General features: G+C 43.7%; 2 protein-coding genes across 2 annotated transcripts in view; both read right to left on the bottom strand.

Annotated features, from left to right (window-relative positions):
* LOC119656992 overlaps positions 1-18,169 on the bottom strand; it is a 155,426-nt gene that overhangs the window by 18,070 nt on the left and 119,187 nt on the right. The window lies entirely within an intron of this gene.
* The window catches only part of LOC119658228 (protein artichoke), a 517,332-nt gene that overhangs the window by 428,789 nt on the left and 70,374 nt on the right, over positions 1-18,169 (bottom strand). Inside the window, exon 2 of the mRNA XM_038065501.1 lies at positions 14,241-14,307. The gene's annotated coding sequence lies outside the window, so the exon portion shown is untranslated. The remainder of the gene's footprint in view (positions 1-14,240; positions 14,308-18,169) is intronic.

The following is an 18,169-nucleotide window of genomic DNA, read 5'->3' as shown; positions in this document are numbered from 1 at the left end:
GTATTGTCTAGTGTGCCTAGAATGTCTTTCTATCTTACGGAATTGAAGGCGTTTCTGACGTCAAGCGTTACGAGAAGCACCACCCGTCGAGTTCGGCGGCTATGTGCCTCTGCTCGTCGAACGGCGTCCACGACCTGCATGACAGCATCAATTGTCGATCTCCCTGCCCTAAAACCAAACTGCCGGGGAGATAAATCTCCGGCAGCGCGTATCGCTTCAGCGTGTCTACTTCTGATGAGCTTTTCGAGCACTTTCCCAGCAGTATCAAGCATACATAGTGGGCGGTATGAAGACGGCAGTTCGGGATCGCCTTTCCCTTTAGGGATCAGCGCAAGCCTCGCAACTTTCCAACGAGCAGGGAAAATGCCCTCTTTCAGGCAAGCGTTGAATGCGCCGAGCAGTAGGTCTGGCCGGTGTTGGAATACCAGTTTGTACACCTCTGCTGGAATACCATCGGGTCCTGGCACCTTCTTGTTTTTCATAGAGAGGACTGCCTCTTCCAACTCTTTTACAGAGAAAAGTGGACAGTCCTCTGCACTCTCCGTGCCGACATCACCATCCCATACGGGGTGTGCAGGGAAGAGTACCCTCACAATGCGGTCCATCTGCTCGGCCCTAAGTGAACAGGGTTTCCGCAGAGCCTCGATTTTTCGGGTTAGAAGTTTGTAACCGAGTCCCCACGGATCCCCATTCACCTCGTCGATCAGATCTTGCCAGCAGCGAGCCTTGCTCTTGTTTATTGCGCTGCGGAGTCTCCTTTTGGCTGATTTGTACTCCACCATTATGGTACATGCTTCCTCCCGGTCGCTTAGACGTTGTGTTAAGCGGCGGAGCCTGTGACATTCCTTCCGGAGTTCTGCGATTTCCACTGTCCACCAATTCATGGAAGGTTTGCCGCGCCTCGATGTCTTCCTGGGCATGGAGGCTCCGCAGACCGTCGTTATCAGGTTCATAACTGAGTTTACGACAGTGTCAGCAGTGGCGCCACCGCCCCCAGGAGTACCCTTCAGCGTGGCCCCACCTGTTCCCAGAGTTTCGACAAACTTCCCTGTGTTCACTTTCGCGACGTTCCATACACAGAAAGATCGCTGGGGTGGCGCACACCGAGAGTTTGTGTCCACCACTTCGGGACAGATAATGCCTCCCTGCTTATCGTCACGCATTGATTCGCTGTCTTACATCTTCAGCATCAGTTAATGAATCTTTTGGTGTAGTTGATCGCCTCCATATTTAACCAATTCGACTGTAATTCTATCGGCTCCTGGCGACTTATGGTTTTCAAGCCGATGGGTTGGACGGATTGTTTTTTCTATGCTTGATGGTGCAGTATTTGTCCGCTCTTTTCTTGAGGCTGGGATCGAGTATGTTTTTGGCTGTATCAAGGATAACGTTCTTCAGGTGGTTGTGAATATCATTTGTTGATGCTTCATTTCCAGGACATCTGCTAGCTGCGGATATTGCGGCATCCATTTCCCTCTTATAGGTGTTGCGGAGGGCTGTGTTGAGAATGGCTTCAGCATTTAGTCTCACCTGAGTGTCAGATGGGATTGTAGGTGGTTTTCTAATTCGAGTCCGGAGCACAATGCCAACGAGATAGTAATCCAAGTCTATATTGCCCCCTCCCTTATATGTCCTTACATTCATCATGGCTGAGAGGTGTCAGCTTTCAATCAACACGTGGTCAATTTGGTTGAAAATGGTCCCATTTGGAGAAGCCCACATATGTTTATGGACCGCCTTCCGCGCAAATCAACAATATCGTGCGATACTGCTAACTGAATAATCCGCAGTCCGTTAACATCGGTATCCCTATGTAAGTTATGGGAGCCGAAGTATCGTATACTTGAGGCAGGCTTTGACGTGTATTTGGGACAGGCTTTGAGGGTCCGCTCAACTGCCTCGTAGAAGGTATCCTTCTCCGACTCTGGAGTCTCCTCTGTAAGGGCGTGAACATTTATGAGGCTTATATTTCTAAACTTGCCTGGCAAACGCAGAGTGCATAGCCTTCGCTTATGTTTTCAAAGCCGATAACAGCAGGTTTCATTTTCTGACTGACAAACAAACCTACTCGCAGCACATGGTTTACTGGATTGCCACTATAATATATGGTATAGTGACTCTTCTCCAGGAAACCGGTCCATGTTCATCGCATCTTTTGCAACGCTGTTACATCAGCCTTACATTGGAACAGGATATCGACTAGCTGCTGACTAGCATTCGGTCTGCCCTCCTTCTCGTTGACTCTAATGTCGCCTATGACTAAATAGCGAGGCTGGAGCTTGATTTGGTAAGCGGAGAAGTCAGTATCCCGAATGCCCCCCTCCCCCTCTTATGAGAGGGCAGTAGGCCTCTGTAACCAATGTGCGAGGCTAAACAAAAGCAACCGCATGTTTCTTAAGGTCTTCCCCTATCAGTAGTCATATCTGATTGATTCCCTATTATTCATAAATCTCCTGGCTAAATGGCTAATGTAAGTCATGTTCCAGAAACACCAAGAAGGTGTTGTGCTTGTGGCTTGTGTTAATTGTCCGAACCTATATTTGAATCAGGTACGTACTGCATTCCCTTGACACAGGTGGGCGCGGTTTTTATACCGAGAGCAGGCAGGTGCAACCATGAGTTGCGAAGTGCTTTCAGCCAATTAGTCTCATCTTTTTCATGTTGAAAATCGTAGATCACGTCCTGGTCATCCATTTAAGGTAGATAGATCTCAGTATACCTACCTAAAGGGCAAATAAACAGTAACCGCTTCTATAATGTAATTTGCATGCTTAAATGGTCGCTACACTGCAAGCAATGTAGCCTAACTCCCTCTACAGCAATCAACAACGTTAATACCACAACCACGGAGGCTCTAACCTGAACAGGATCAGAGGGGTAGAGCAATTGATGGTATGCACGCTAAAAGTCTGGAGAATCTAAGTTGATGTGGCAAGTATCAATCGACCAGAACCCTAGCGTGGCGTTATCTCTTCGATATTTTTGTTGATAGTCATAGAAAAAATTCTACGGATATTGGACCCTTCAGGGTGAAGGTGATGACGTATTTCGACGACTTGATCATATTGGTGGTTTTTCATATTGGTGGCAAGGATGTTTCTCTCTGAAATAATGGGCTTGTTGACCAAGATGTAGACTCAGGCCAAATTCAACCAAAATGAAGCTGATGCTATTTATCACTAAACAAGGATATCAGACTTTCTCGTCTCGCGGCTGAGTGGGCAGAGACTAGAAATTTCCTGCGTGTGGTCTAGATGATAAATTAAGGAGCCCTGTTTAGCCTTGAAAGAGGACCTTAGCACAAAAATGGGGTCTCTAACCCAGGATGGTTCACTGGATGTACACAGTCATGGTCCATCCCATCTAACATTGCGTTTTGTTGTGTGATAGCCAGCGCTGAGGAAGAAATGCAATAGAACCAAGCTAAATAGGATTAAAAAAACAGATGTGCAGGTGCTACTGGTACTTCGCAGTCCTGCCCGGTAGATGTCCTCAGTGTACTTCTTCATCTCCTCCAATCAGTCTCCACATTAAATGCGCTGTAGTGTACAATACTGTCAGATTATCTGAGACCGGATGTTGAACAGTGAAGCCCTGCCGCTATAGTAGCATCCTAAGCGGAGTATATCGGGAACTTTGGGCATTCCCAATAGGTTACGCCACGCGCAACGATAGATTCACAAAGAATTTTACTATGGGCTTTTCAACCAGGACAGAGTGGAGGACCGGGGGTCAGGTTATGACACTGCATTCTTCATTGTTGCATATATAATCAAAGATGGTCTATGTCGTCGCTGCAGCAAGGGGGCCTGAATAGACTGGGCGGTACACTCAATGTCATCTTCCTCTGGGTTCCTCGCAGTAGGAATCGGGATATGTGCGCAGGTCGACGGACCTGTCAGACGGCCTATGCTCTTCATAGTCCCTTAGTGAGGGCTATCGGTTGCTGGTTTCAGATGGTGAACAGGATTTGGTCCTTTTATAACAAAACTTGATCACAAGAACTTTTGGTTCAAATGGCCTACTACGACAGCTCGAACGGGGCATCGGTCTATGGGAGAACATGCCGCCAGTTTCCCCATACCCTACAATTCAAAGAGAAACCCTCAAACACTTTCTTACGAAGTTAGGGTCAGCCTGTGAACACTAGGTAAACAATTCTTTGGGCACTTTGAGGAGATCATAGTTGCGCTTCGAGCTGCCTCTGAAGATCTGAGCTGTCCAGATTCTGCACCCTTTGCGCCACTTCACATTCACTCAGATACTGGCCATTGCTAATGATATATAAATAAAAACCGCTTTCATCCGGATCGAGTGTACCGTGCAAGATCTTAGGGTCCACACTTATTAAGGTAGCACGGAGTACATAGTGGCAAGCTGGTTCTGGTTTGGTTCTGAAAAAAGTCGGGCCCAATTTCTATAGTGGAGCCAGCTTTGGTTGGAGCGATGGCATAGGCCAAGACGCCTGACTTGTTAATGGATACCTAGACAGGATAGGAGTTTCTTCGACCTTGGTGATGAAGATAAATTTTTAAAAAAGGAAAGACTGCACAATAAAACAAAACAGAATCTGACGAATAGAAAGTCGATCTTTGGTAAACACTTCAGTAATCAGATGTTCTTCAATAGTTCGTGGAGAGATGTGTGAGGCCTTTCAAAACAGATTAGCCCCAGTTAAATTGGGAGATAAATTATGTTGAAATCTTCGGAAAATTTAAAATTTAAAATAGAGAGCAAGGATCGTTTTTGAATAGAAAAGGTGGAACAGCCGATATGTACGGTATCTTCAAGTCTGTTGTACAATATTGAAGATTGCAGATATGTTCTCAAGAACAGGTTTCAGATATGTTCTCAAGAAGCGGCCATTTTTTAGTCACTGAGAAATGAGAATTCAACAGATTGAGTTTATCCTAGTTTGTCTGACAGAGTAGAGTTCACAGTTCCTAATTTAACTCCTGTCCAAATCTCTTCACAATAGGTGACGACTGCGTTCAACTTCCGCATTAAAATTTCAAATCACGGTTCCTTGGTTGTAATAGATTTTTCGTCTTTCCGCTGGCATATTTCGCCAACGGATAGAGTACAAGGAAATAATACAAGTCCAACTTTTTCAAACCAATCTGCACCCAAAATTCCAACACCGCGGCGAATTTCCCTTGGACCAAATCCCACTGCAGGACGAAAATACTAAAAACTTTTCAAACTTCATCATCATCTCTCCTTCACTTTTAAAAGATTATAGCAAAACTTTGACGCCTACTTTCCCTGCTGCCCATTATCTTTCACAACTCATATCGGACAAGCTAACAGGCTAGATTTTCCGCCCTTAAAATTTCCATCTGACATTTAGTGATAAAGCAATCCCTGCAAATTAAATGTCCTTTCTCACGGCCGCGCCGTCCCGAAATGATTCGATCATAAATTATTCAAAGTTTGTCCTAAACTCTGGATTGCAAGGAAAACAAAGGGAAGTACTGGTACCAGCGAAAAAAAATCCAATAACTTGTCATACATGACATGAGTTCGTCTCATTAGCATCAGCGGTGTCGCCATTATCGGAAACTTGCTTTGACCCGGAGGCATCAATGGCATTTTCATGTTTTTTTTGTATAAAGGAATCACAAAAAAGGAAAACAAAGAACGATACAACTTTTTGGATGTTGGAAATGATTACAGTCACAAAGCTGAGTGAAAAGAAAGTAATGAGGAAAATTAAAATGAAAATGGGAAACATCAAGCTTTCACCTGGCTGACACACGGATGATAAGAGCAGGGCGGAAAGGGAAGTCTATGACAAATGTGGGTGACATTCGCTTAGGGTGTGAAGTATTCAATTGGACCGTGATCTATTCGCCTTTGTTTTAGGTGGAAACTACCCTGACATATTTTTGAACGTTGTGACAGATTAGAATTTCCGAAAAGTGAAATTTAATATTCTTGTTAGCTCTGGAGGCTTTGTTCCAATACCGAATTTTTATGGTGCAGTTGATAACCGGAATTGATAACCAGTTAGGGAGCAATCTTAAGAAGTGCATGTTTAGATACAATCTCTATTCGCTTTGCTCACCTTTCTTGAAGGTTCAAGCCCACATCAGCATTCGCGATTTGTCAAATCAGAAGTGCCATTGAAAAATTATTAATTCAAGCTAAAACGGTGTCGATCCAGTTCGGCCCGGTCCCACTGTCTCCTGCCATTATTAAGAGCCAGCAATATTTGGTAAGTAAACTTTCAAATTTAATTTACGGAGATAGAAACCTCTACCTGAGATGAGAATTAGGGGTGCATTCATAATATGTTCTGTTCTCGTAGAGGGAGTAGAAAATCAGAGCTCCATAGCCTATAGAATGCTATAATTAAGTTGCAGTACCAGTTCAGGTAAGGCTGACTGATTCGTGGCACAGAACTGCAGGCTTTCACTTTGAGCGATGAACCCATTTTCATAAATGAAGTCAAAGGAAACAATATCGTTTTTGGGTAGCTCCCGCTCAAATATGTAATAGCTCTAGCCGAAAGGTGGGTGTGTCAAAACATGCCTCGCCCTTACAGAAATGTTGCAGGCATGAAGCTACCTTTAGTCTCTCCATTGCGAATCTGCTAAAGATCCACTGGACGAGGTAAAAGCTAGCATTGAATGTCCAAGTCACAGTCCTTGGGATGTACAGCGAATCAATTACTAACCCATTCTAGATAAATAATCCTATGCTCATCAGTGTAGATGGAAGAATCCGTTGGTGTTAAATTTCAGGCCGGCACAAGCGGCTCCTTCATCAAAGGTGCAAAAAAAATGTATGTTTACATTCCATTTTGGACTAGAAGCCATAAAAACTTCCACTCGTTGAGATTTTAGTAAAATTTTGGATGGGAAGAGGGATAGGATTAAAGACAGGATAGCTTTTTAAAACTAGGGCTGAGAGCAATTAGAGTGAGGAAGAGTACCCGCAGAGCAGAGCAGATAAGTACGAAGAACGCTCTCTTCAATGTTCTCAACATGCATGGCGTGAGTCATAAAGGGGTTGGGAGTGTGTCTAACATTTGTTTAAAAAACTAGCGGTCTGACGGTCAGCCGCATTGACAAGGTGAGGAGTTTGGTAGGAATCATACATGCTTGATTCGAAATGCATTTGGAATGGTCTTTATTCTTACAGATATTGGTGGCCTGGCCTGATTATGCTTCAGAGTAAGGTTGAATAATTCAAGGAGTCCTTACACGACATCCCTGAAATGACCCCTGGAAACCGTCTTCGGACGGGCCAAGACTGTGGACGACCAGACTGGAAGTGGGTTCATCCAACTTGCGAGGATCAGTTTGCCTGCCGGTCATGTTTAAAAGGCAACCGAAGCAATAGGTTGAAGATTGTCCTCCCTGAACTGGAAAAGGTGCCAAGAAACCAAGATGGAACAACGTATGTTGAGTACGGCATGCCGAATGGTTAGCTTAACTTTAGTGTGCTGACAAATTTGGTGACCTTCGGTTCTAAGTAAGACACTCACCTTGGACACAAACACGCAAGTCAAGAAACCGGAAGTTGGACTATTATTAGCTTTATTTGAGTACCGAGAGTATTTTCAGCCGTAAGGACCGTACAGGGGCAGTTTCGATATATTCTTTTTACATTTTTTGATTGAGTAGTTTCTGAGAATGGCGCTGTCATATAAGTTGCTCATTTTGCAGCCTTTCCACTCCCTTTCTTTACAAAATTTTTACAACCCTCTTCTGTGAGTAACCCTCCCTCAAACTAAATGTGGAACAATGTTGCTCACTGCATGCGCGAGCGTTCACAGCCCTAATTTTCCCATCAAATTTCATACGAGTCGGAACAGAAAGACAGAAGGGGCCGGGAAAGTTCGAATCGGATGGGTTGTCTCCTGTCTGAGAGAGCAAATTTCTTTAAAAAGGTGCTTCAGTTGTCTCACATTTGGCCATTTTATGAAGGCATGGGGAAAAAGACCATATTGCCAAAGGGTGCAATAGGGACCCCAGATGCTTATTGTGCAAAGGAAATGAGGGACAGGAGAACCGGCATATTCAAAGGGAAAATGAGATTTATTTAAATAAACCCTATCACTGCAGGGTCGCTACTGATTTACTTCAGCAGACCACCTAATATTCCGAGGTGTAAATTGCCATCATTAGCGAACCTTGTAGAAACCATTACGGGGACGTATGGGTTACAGATTCGACTAGTGGAACGGCGATATGAGCATGCATTGGACAAATCATACAATGTACCTGGAGTCAAACAACCAGTGGCTTTGTGCAGATGAAAATAAATAAAGTATATATTTACAGCAGTCGAACGCTGTCCAAATTCGAGGAAATGCTTGACAATCGACACACGGGGACGTAGTTCAAGAGTGATTGCCGGTGACTTAAATGCTTGGATCCTTCAGTGCGGTAGCAGAGAGGCAAATACAATAGGACGCAGTCTATTAAAAGTTTTGCGCTGAGCTGTCCTTGTCACTTAATGCATCGCCAAATCATGTGACGCATCCATGCCTAGAAGAAATAGTATTAGAATATCAAACTGCTAGAGGGATAATAAACTTGCCATCATTTAATCAACCTTACATCGAGCCAGAACCTCGACTTAGAGGGCGATAGGTATAATCGGTCAGGGGCAAAAAAAAGTCCATCTATAATGAAGCCCGAAAAACCCTTAAGCTCCATTTCCAGAAGGGCAAGAGTAATCTTCAATAAATCACTCCTAGTTGCTGAGAGCCAAGAAACCCTCTTAGATCGACAGTATGGGTTTCATAACGGCAGATCAACCATTGGTGCTACCAAGTTAGTTACTGGCTTTGTCAAAGATGCAATTCACGGAAAGGGTAATACCAACTAATATTGCGCGGTGAGAAATGCATCCAGTTCGGCCTAATGGAACCTAATACGGGAATCTCTCGCGAAGGTTGGTACTCCCCCGCGAACAAAGGCTTTGGTGTGACACCGATAACGGCCGATGAAGTACATTATCTTCACGGATGTCGTACAGGGTTCTATACTGGGTCCACTGCTGTGGAACATCATGTACAAAGATATCCTTAATCTTCTGGTTCCGACCGAATCCACAAAGATGGGTCACGCCGACAATATAGCACTGGTTGCAGTCGCAAAGCATTTCGAAGATGCTGAGTTATGTTCAGACGCAGCAATGAGTGCTGTTAAGGGTGGACTAGAGATTTCTGGTCTAACGCTTGGGCAGGAAAAAACGGAAGCGTGAATGATGATAGACGCAAATCTCAGTTATAAGCAAGACCTGCAGTATACTTACGACAAAGCATGTACTGCAGGTATGACTCTAGGTTGTTTATAGCTAGGGTATCCTGCTTTATGCAACTCCAGTTTAGGGAAAAGTATTGCAGGTCGTATTTAATGCAAATATACTGAACGCAGAAGAGTAACTCTAAGGGTGTGCACTCCCTTCATGACTGTCCCAGAGTTTTGCGTTTATAATTTCGGGAATGAGTGATTTATTGATTTATTGAAATCCTGGCAGATAAGATGTCAAACATATATGTACAGCATCAGGTCCATCTCACCTTTATCACAGACGAAGAACGCAGAAAAAGAGAGATATGTTAATAGATGGCAAGAGCGCTGGGAATGCCTGAGATAGTATATTAATTAATTTCTTCCAGTTTCTCACAGGGAACGAGGGATACATGTACGTAAGTAAACTGGATATCTCACACGATTGTACAAAGTTTGATGGAGTCCCAGAGGACCCAGCACGTATTCTTCCGCTGTCAAACATTTGGGGCAAAAAAAGAAAGAACCTAGAGAGTCTAAGAGACAAAAGAGAAAAAATTGATAGGTAGGACGAGAGCCATAAGATGACTGAGAAGGAAAAGTTGAGTAAAGAGGCATTGGAGAAATCAATGTATTATAGATGGCGTGTTTCTCTTGCGGTGAGTTAAGAGATCTAGCAACGAAGTCCAGAAGGTTTAAAGCAATAGATTGATGTTTCACGAAAGCATGCTGCCAGTTGTTGACGTATCTATCAAGAATTTTGGAGCAGGAGGGCATAGCCAAATACTTTCATTTTAAAGTGGGAGAGCTCTGACTTATCCCCGCCAATATTTTCTATTTTCAACCCCTCTATGTGAACCGAAGACCAAGGTCAGCTCCATGTAGCTTTTCACTCAAGCTGTTGGTCAGCTAGGTGAGGATGATGGTCTAGCACTTCATTAGCTCTTGCGTCGTTCGATTTTAAGTATCTGTCTCCTACAATATATGATGAAATAATGTTAAGATCAACATCGCATAGCTAATTACTATGAAAAGTCCATTAGTATGCAACGCTCTGTTGATTTGTCACACCTCATGGTAGGAATATTTCAATTACAGGTAACTAGCAGAAATTAGTTAGTGCAGAACATTAGTAAAGTGGAGGAAATACACGGTCAGATTTTGTCGCTTATAAAAGTTAAACATTTATTACAATTGGAGCATATTTTAATTCTTGGATATCAGAATAAATTTTCTCCCAATAGGGAATCTAAATGGCTGCGCTAAATTTGCTGGGGACACTATCAACTCCCTTCAAGGTTACTCCATTGGGGGGCTCTGTACCTAAAATGACCCTATCAAATTCAGTCCTCATAAACCGGTTATAGGACGCGCTAGAGAAGGAAATTTAGTCACCACCAGCCAATCCTCATCGGAAGCCACAAGGTCACAGAAGTCAGAGCGCCCGGAATTGGACACTATTGCCTCCATCACAGGCTTCCTATAATCCTTCCCTTCCTATTGGTATTGAGAACATACCTAAAACAATGGGAAGTCAAATTTTAAAGTCTCCTGTTATATCAAATGACAGGGGCTGGATTGAGAAGCCCTGGTAGAGTGTGGACTTAAAACCTGTCTTTCGGCTAAAATAGTTGCTTTCTGAAACTTCAGAAAGATTGCGAACCGAGACAACTTATTAGCATCCGTCGAAGCAGAGGCAACTGGATTGGCACAGTGAGGACCAAACAGGGATGAACATTTCCGAGGAATAAAAAAGCACTGGCTTCGAGCAGTGACAAAGGCCAAGAAGGCTTCGTGGCACTACACAGGGATGAACATTTCCGAATGTAATTCCTCCAAAGAGTTTTGGGGAGAGATTAATCTGCTCAAACCGCTACATGGTCATAAGGAGTGCCTAGATGCCTGGGATGACACAAAATGTGGACACTTCCTGAACCTCGTCAAGAACTATTACAACACCGGTTCCATATTTTTCTCCTCTGGCTCAAATATCCTCTTATGCTACGCCACCTCTCTCCAAAAGCGAGGTTTATGATGCATTTTTAAGCACAAAAAGCGGGTTGCCCTAAGTACGAATGAAATCATATGCCCTTACGTCTTATGGCTGAACCCTCCGGCGTGAGAGATTCCCCTTGTAGCGCTGGAAGAGGTCAGGCTCAACTAAACCCCTGCGGCAGACTAGTCTGAGCTCAAACTGGCCGCGATTTTGAAGAAAGGAAAAACTCAGAAGGATATAAACAACTTCAAACCGATATCGCTCCTAAATGTGTTTTCTAAGTTTGTAAACCCTATTCTCCCTAGCCACTGTTTTCATTGGAGGCCCAGATCTACCACTTTCTGCTTCAAAAAGCTTCTTCTACAAATCTCTATGGAGAAGAGCTCAAATAAGCACATCTTCTGTTTAATATTAATATTAGGGCGGTGTGTGTTAGAGCACTTCATTCCACCATAACGATGTACTACAGGATTAGAGTACTCTGTAGGAGGCAATGTGGTTAGTACAGTGATTACTACCCCGATTTGATTGAGGTATCAGAACTTTTATCCGAAGTCAAGTCACAAATCTCGTTGCCGCAAGTGAGATTTGAACCATAACCTTCCATACGACAGTCTAGTGCCATAACCATCGAACTATCCGGACATGGGAATCTGTTGACTTTTATGAACATGCCGTCCGACATAAATCTCCCCCATGACATTGTCCTATTGTCTATGTACAACACGAAACTGCCTATGTATAATTCTTAGGCTTCGGTGAACATGGATGAATTTTGAGTTTGAAGTTCTTCAATATCTATTCATCCAACCCCCATGAGTAGTGCTTCAATAAAGTGGAGATCTTCCAATAAGCGGATGATATCCTCATCGTTGTAACAAGGAAATCCAGCCCAGACGCCGAAGAGGTCCTGCGACAAGAGGCAACTCTCTTCACAAACCAATTTGACAGCCCCAAACTGCCCGATAATCTTAAAAAATCCTGCACTAACGCCTTATCGAGGGCCCGCACAGATAGTATATAACCAGCGTCCTTCGAGAACGATCTCGCATTCAGTAGCAAGTACCATGTTGACTCTATAAGAATCAAAGCCAAAAAAGTTGCAAAGATACTAAGTCTGCGACGGGGACCAGCTGGGGTCCTAACCAGAGAGAGGGCCTCAAACTATATAGAGAGACCCGTCCTGGACTATACCTCCTCAACAAGATTTATGCCGAAATGCCTTAAGAATAAAATAGAATCCCTCACGGCCGCTTCCCTTAGGCGATGACTTGGAGTCACCAGACCTATACCAACTCATGTCGTCTTTGCTCTGGCTAACGAGCCTCCTATCTCCTCCGGAATAACCTCGCTCGGAGCGAAAGAAATTCTGAATGCCAAATGGGTCACACAGTTTCTAATAAATTCCATACAGTGATAGAAAGCATTGTTCTTGATAGAACCCCCAACATTTTCAAAAAATTCGTTGTTTTGTTGTGGGAGGAAAATCGATACGACAGAACTGACCATGCCTCCTGCTGTGAGGAGGAAGCCCATGACACGAATGGGAAGGCATACATTTTACAATCATGGCAATCGGCACTTTGGTTAACCTTGAGAATTCAGCATGCGCTGTCTACTCAAAACTCGAGCCGCTCTGTTCATTTTCCTCTTGGCTAAGCTCCTTCCTCTCTGGCAAGTCATAAGACTATCCAGGCCGTTGGAGCTCTCACAGGCCAAGCCCCCCAAATCTGCGTGGTGCATGATGAAATCGGCTCGGCTTAAATATCCGTTGATGTCCTAGGATTTGATAACGAAAAGCCAAATGAGACTGCTAATCGAGAGAAGCTGACCGAGCTTGCTTTTCCCCCTCTCTCCGCGTTCTCAGATATATGGCGAACGGTACGCTGAATGGAAGGAAGAATACAAACTAACTCCTTGGATAAAGGGAAATTTCTCACTGGTGTTTTCGATGACATTTCTTGGAAAACAATATTGAGGCAGCTCCTTTGCTTTCTCCTTCTTTCAGTATGACAAGTTTTCGAGACATAGGATTCCTCTCAACTGGACAAAAACTTACAAACCTTTACCAATGCTCCTTGTTGCGCGCGACTGGTCTATATCGGTAGACCTGGTAATAGCTTTTCGTTTATTCGGAATATCATTCCTGCTTGGATCATTTCATATCCGCTCCCTGTTCACGCTAGCGAATGCTCGATGATGAGCAGGTGAAGCGATAAGTTCAACGCATTGCTCCACTATGGTTCCAAAGATTTAATGTGGTCGGGATGGGAGGATCCAGGGTGAAAATCAGCTCGGTCTCTATCGATCAAGCTTTCGAAGTGTTCTTTCATGTGTTCCGGGTTGAAACTAGTTAATATCTTTGCGATAGCAGGAAGCGTGGAAAAAAACCCTCCAGTTGTCATGACAATAATCCCTGTTTTCCATTCATTGTGAAAGATCTCATGTTTTCAAGATTCGCGAATGGCTCGAAGAAGCAGCTCTGCGGAGACTGCATGAGCTGCATGGTAAAGATTCTTAAGGAGGCTATTCTGTGCGACTCTACTCGCCTTAGGTGCCTTGATGTTGAAAATAATTTCGCTTATGTTATAATGGCTTACTATAATACACAAGAAGTTGATTTTGGTGAATTGGTCCTTCCATCTCTTCACTGTGGACGAGAAAGCGATCGTTAACACTTTTAACGAGATCACCGTTCAAGCCTTTTCATGATGCAGTATACGGGGGCGAATCAGCCGTCATTTGGGGTGACTTTTACTCCCCAACTAATGGATTAGTGGGATTCCTTTGCGCTTTACTTCACATATTTTTCTGTGGTAAGCGGGCCCGCGCTCGTGCATTGCAATCGCCCCCGCTCGTAGCCGTCAGCAGAGTTCTTAGTAAAGACAAATGAAGCTAGCTTAATAATCTTGTTACCTATTCTAGGACTTCTGGAATAACTATATCAACAGCCGAATTATTTTGGTAACTTATTAATTAAAGAGAATCCTACCCACCTTCCTCTGCAATCCTTTCTTAGTTCCAAGAAGATTTAGATAATCCCTAGCTGATAAAGCTGCAAACCTGAAAGAAGAAGGGAAAGTATTTTACTAAACCGTTGAAAAAATTCGATTTTTTATTTAATGTATGAAAAGATAAACCATTCCTTATGGGGTTGCTATTCATCCCTTGGTGAAGCATAGCGCGCCAACCAGACCTACGCGCGGTCGGACATGGTTCGCTGAAATGTGCTTCCATTCCCCTCGGGATTTCCTGGGATTCCCGCACTTGTCCCCTACTATTCCGCGTCCAGTGATCTTAGGATGACCTACACTCGGGCATTCTAAGAATGCATATGTAACCAACAATGTAATTTTCGCCCCCCTTAATGTATTGCCATATCTGCTTTCTGACCGCATTGCCTATTTATTAATGGCGGATAGACTTGGGTGACATGCCCCTAAAAGTGTTTAAAAACAAAACTCCTCTGAATGCACTTCCAATTAACAATTATCCTTCCCTATAAAGTCATTAATATGTTGACCCCAGAGCTAATTGGTAAGACATCAATTTACTATTACTTTCGAAAATTCTGATCAAATTATTATTATCCTTAAATCCTTGATGTGTATCGGCTATGAAGTCCTGACATCGTGTGTTGTACTTTCAAGAAATTGAAACATTTTTCCGGCCACACACAATGCTTGTTATCAATTTCACTTCAGGCTTAATGGAAGGACAAGGCAGATAATTGAGGCAACAGTAAGAACTCTCTGTTTTCATTATGGCCAATTAGATAGTCGCAAGATTGCCGGGTAATCCTCCATGCCTTTAAGATCCTACTTTTGTCCTAGGATGTGTTGTTACGTTGACTCTTACTTTCGTATGTTTGTGATTGATGGTGAGCTGAACGTAAAGGTCAAGGCATTTAGACACTTGATGGTTGATAGTTATTGTGCTTGATTGGTAACGGTCATCTGACTGGATAAATAAAAGGGTGGTAAAGAGAAATTAATCTTGAAGGCTCTTTGTTGATAGAAAAAATGTGTACTTAACTGAAGACACTAGATGAAATCCGGAGTTCGGTATTGGGGACCGATTTTTTTCAAGAGCACACTAACAACCAATCCAGGATAGATCAATTGTGACTGCTGGAGTAGTCATTGCGAGCTAGGTGTTAAAAACTTAAAAATTTTAGTTTCCATTGTGGTTATCTAACACAGATAAAGGAAGAAGGCTTCAGGCAATGTACTTCGTATTGTGCTATCCTGAGACTGTGTGGATGCATTATATTCCATTAAGCAGTGAAAGTTAAATCGTATCGCACTCAATCCCGTCGAACAAATGATCACGTTGAATTTAAAGGAGTTCACCTCAACCAACGCCGCAGAACGCCCCTGGTCCTGGCGAGAAATGAGCAAGAGTTTTTGACGCATCCCAGCAAAACAAATTGACTAGCATCCTAAATATAAATATTTCCCCTGCAAGGCGGAGGAACTCGAAAACCCCTTCGGAATAGGCACATTGATATTTGCGCTCTAGAAGAAATGCGACCATACAGTGCCAAAAGTTTCGGCATATAACGCCAACGCAGCAAAAATGACTACAAACGTTGTTGGCATCCCATTCTAATTTTTTTTCTCCTCCTTCTTCTTCTCTCCCGCTGGTAGATGTAGCCTGCCGGACATCGCCTACCATTCCCTTCGTTATCTCTTTTCTTGTCGAGTATCTGATTGGCAAATTGGACGCCAATGTCGGTCTTGGTCTTACTGGCCCTTCGACAGTCTTTCAAACTTCTGTTTTTTGTTTAAAACTGGTCAGTCTATCTCTCTCTTCACCTATCTCTTAATTCCAACAAAAGCCTAGAAGAGAATCATTTTTCTGGCCTGTAGAAAGAGGCTCTCATCATTCTCATTCAGAAAAGTGGCGATCGCAGTCTTGCGAAGAATTACCGCGTTTGGGAAGATATATCAGCATTGGTTCTACGCCCATTTGGCCACTTCGCTATGGAAGAGCAACATGTTAAACATGGATCCACTACCTCCAACTTGCTCGAGGTTACCAATTATGTCGCCAAATGTCTAAATTCACGGCAGGAAGTGCATACTATCTATATTGACTTTGCTAAAGCCTTCGGTACTGTAAATCACAAGATACTTCTGTCCAAACTCTTGCCTCTAAACGTTCCTATATCAAATGTTTGTTGGCTTGCCTCTTACCTCTCCAACCGATCCTTCCGTGTTTCTTTTGACGGCTGCACATCCCAACCCTTTTCCCTGTCCTCTGTCGTCCAACGGGGATCTATTCTGCGTCCTTTATCATCTTTAACACGAGAGGCACTGACATCAACTTCCAAAGTATCAGCATCTGATGATCACTTATGTTGACTTGCGTGTAGCGTCTTCATATTCTCGCAGGTTTGAAAAGCTGTGACCCGTCAAATTTAACCTCGACCGTTTGTATGATCTGGCTATCGCTCGACAGTGGGGGAGGGACTATTTAGCACTTTGGACCGCTGTTACACTTAGTAATCCGCCTGACGATATCGATAAGCATTGGGTCAGCATAAAAAATGCTTTTTCTCGGTGAGACAAGCACGTTAGCGGCCAGGTTTCGAAAAGCGTCATAAGATTTGGCGGACTATAAGATCGTGTAACCAGATTAATGAATAGAAGGAACTGAAGACTCCGTTGACTGCTGCATACTACATTGGTTGATTCGCACTTTAATAGTAAACGAAATTCAACGGGGCATAGCATTTTGAGGTCCAAAGCGAAGTCCACCAGGGCTGCATCCTGTCACCGATATTATTTCTTCATTTTATGCTTTATCCGAGGACATGGATGAATTCCATAGACTATCACATCCTTCCTCCTCTTCGACTACGCTGAGGACATCTGTTCGCTCTTTCACCGGGTCATAGACCTTGAACAAATAGCTCTGGATTTGGAAAGAGAGGCAAGTAGAATTGAACTGAAGATAAGGAAGGAGAGACAAGTATATTTGGACTGAAGATAAAAACCAATAAAGCCGGCATCGCACTCTTCCTATCTGCAGTTATGAGCCAAGCAAAAAGGGAGTCAATTATTTTACAAATCTAGGAAACCTGGTTTTTGCTGATGGATCACCGAACTGGATGTCGTCCGACGTCTTCCCAGCACTAGATCCGCTTTCGTTACCTTGCCTTAAATCTCCAAACGCAATTATCCCAAAACCAAGATCAAGTTAAGACTGTTTTGTGCTAGGATTCTTTAGGTGTTTCTATGTAAGATACCACATTGAAGGTGACCCCAACCCTCAGTCGGAGGCTCCACGCCTTCGTGAACACTTGTCTGCGACGTATCACCGAAGTCCGCTTGCCAGATTCCAATTCAAATCGAGGGCTTAGTTGGCGTCCAGGCCTGTCAGCCTTACGCGATGTGATCGGAATACGGAAGTGGCAATGGATCGGTCACCCATTAAGAAGGGAGACAATTGCATTGCTGATTCCGCCATGCATTGGAGGCCATTCTCCAAAGATGGGCGATGTGTGGGTCGCCCAAGAGAACATGACGTGGAACAGTAGAGGAGAAGTGCAAGCACCTCGGGGGAGAGCTGAAGTACATGTATATATATTGTCTATACCGAAAGTGTCGCTGAACTTGATGTCGTTCAACACATAAACAACACTAATCCACTCTGGCTGTTTATTCAAAATTTGGGGACGGATTCACATCAGGGTATCACGACAAAGCGCAGATTGAGCATGAAATCTGGGATAACCTGCTGAACCAACACCAACAGTTGTACCACCAAACTCTATTTCCACCTCCACGTGGTGATCGCTTGGAGTTCTTTCTTAATGAAAAACTGCAGATGAAGACGGATCAAGGCTAGTCTCCCAACACTAAAAACGGGACAAATTGTACCAACTAGTTTTCTAAGTTGGGGTTGGGTAGGGCTGACA

This window comes from Hermetia illucens, chromosome 5, assembly GCF_905115235.1.
Source record: "Hermetia illucens chromosome 5, iHerIll2.2.curated.20191125, whole genome shotgun sequence".
NCBI classification, from domain to species: Eukaryota; Metazoa; Arthropoda; class Insecta; order Diptera; family Stratiomyidae; genus Hermetia; species Hermetia illucens.
Note: the sequence above shows the minus strand (reverse complement) of the source record. Positions and strands in the feature narration are given on the sequence as shown.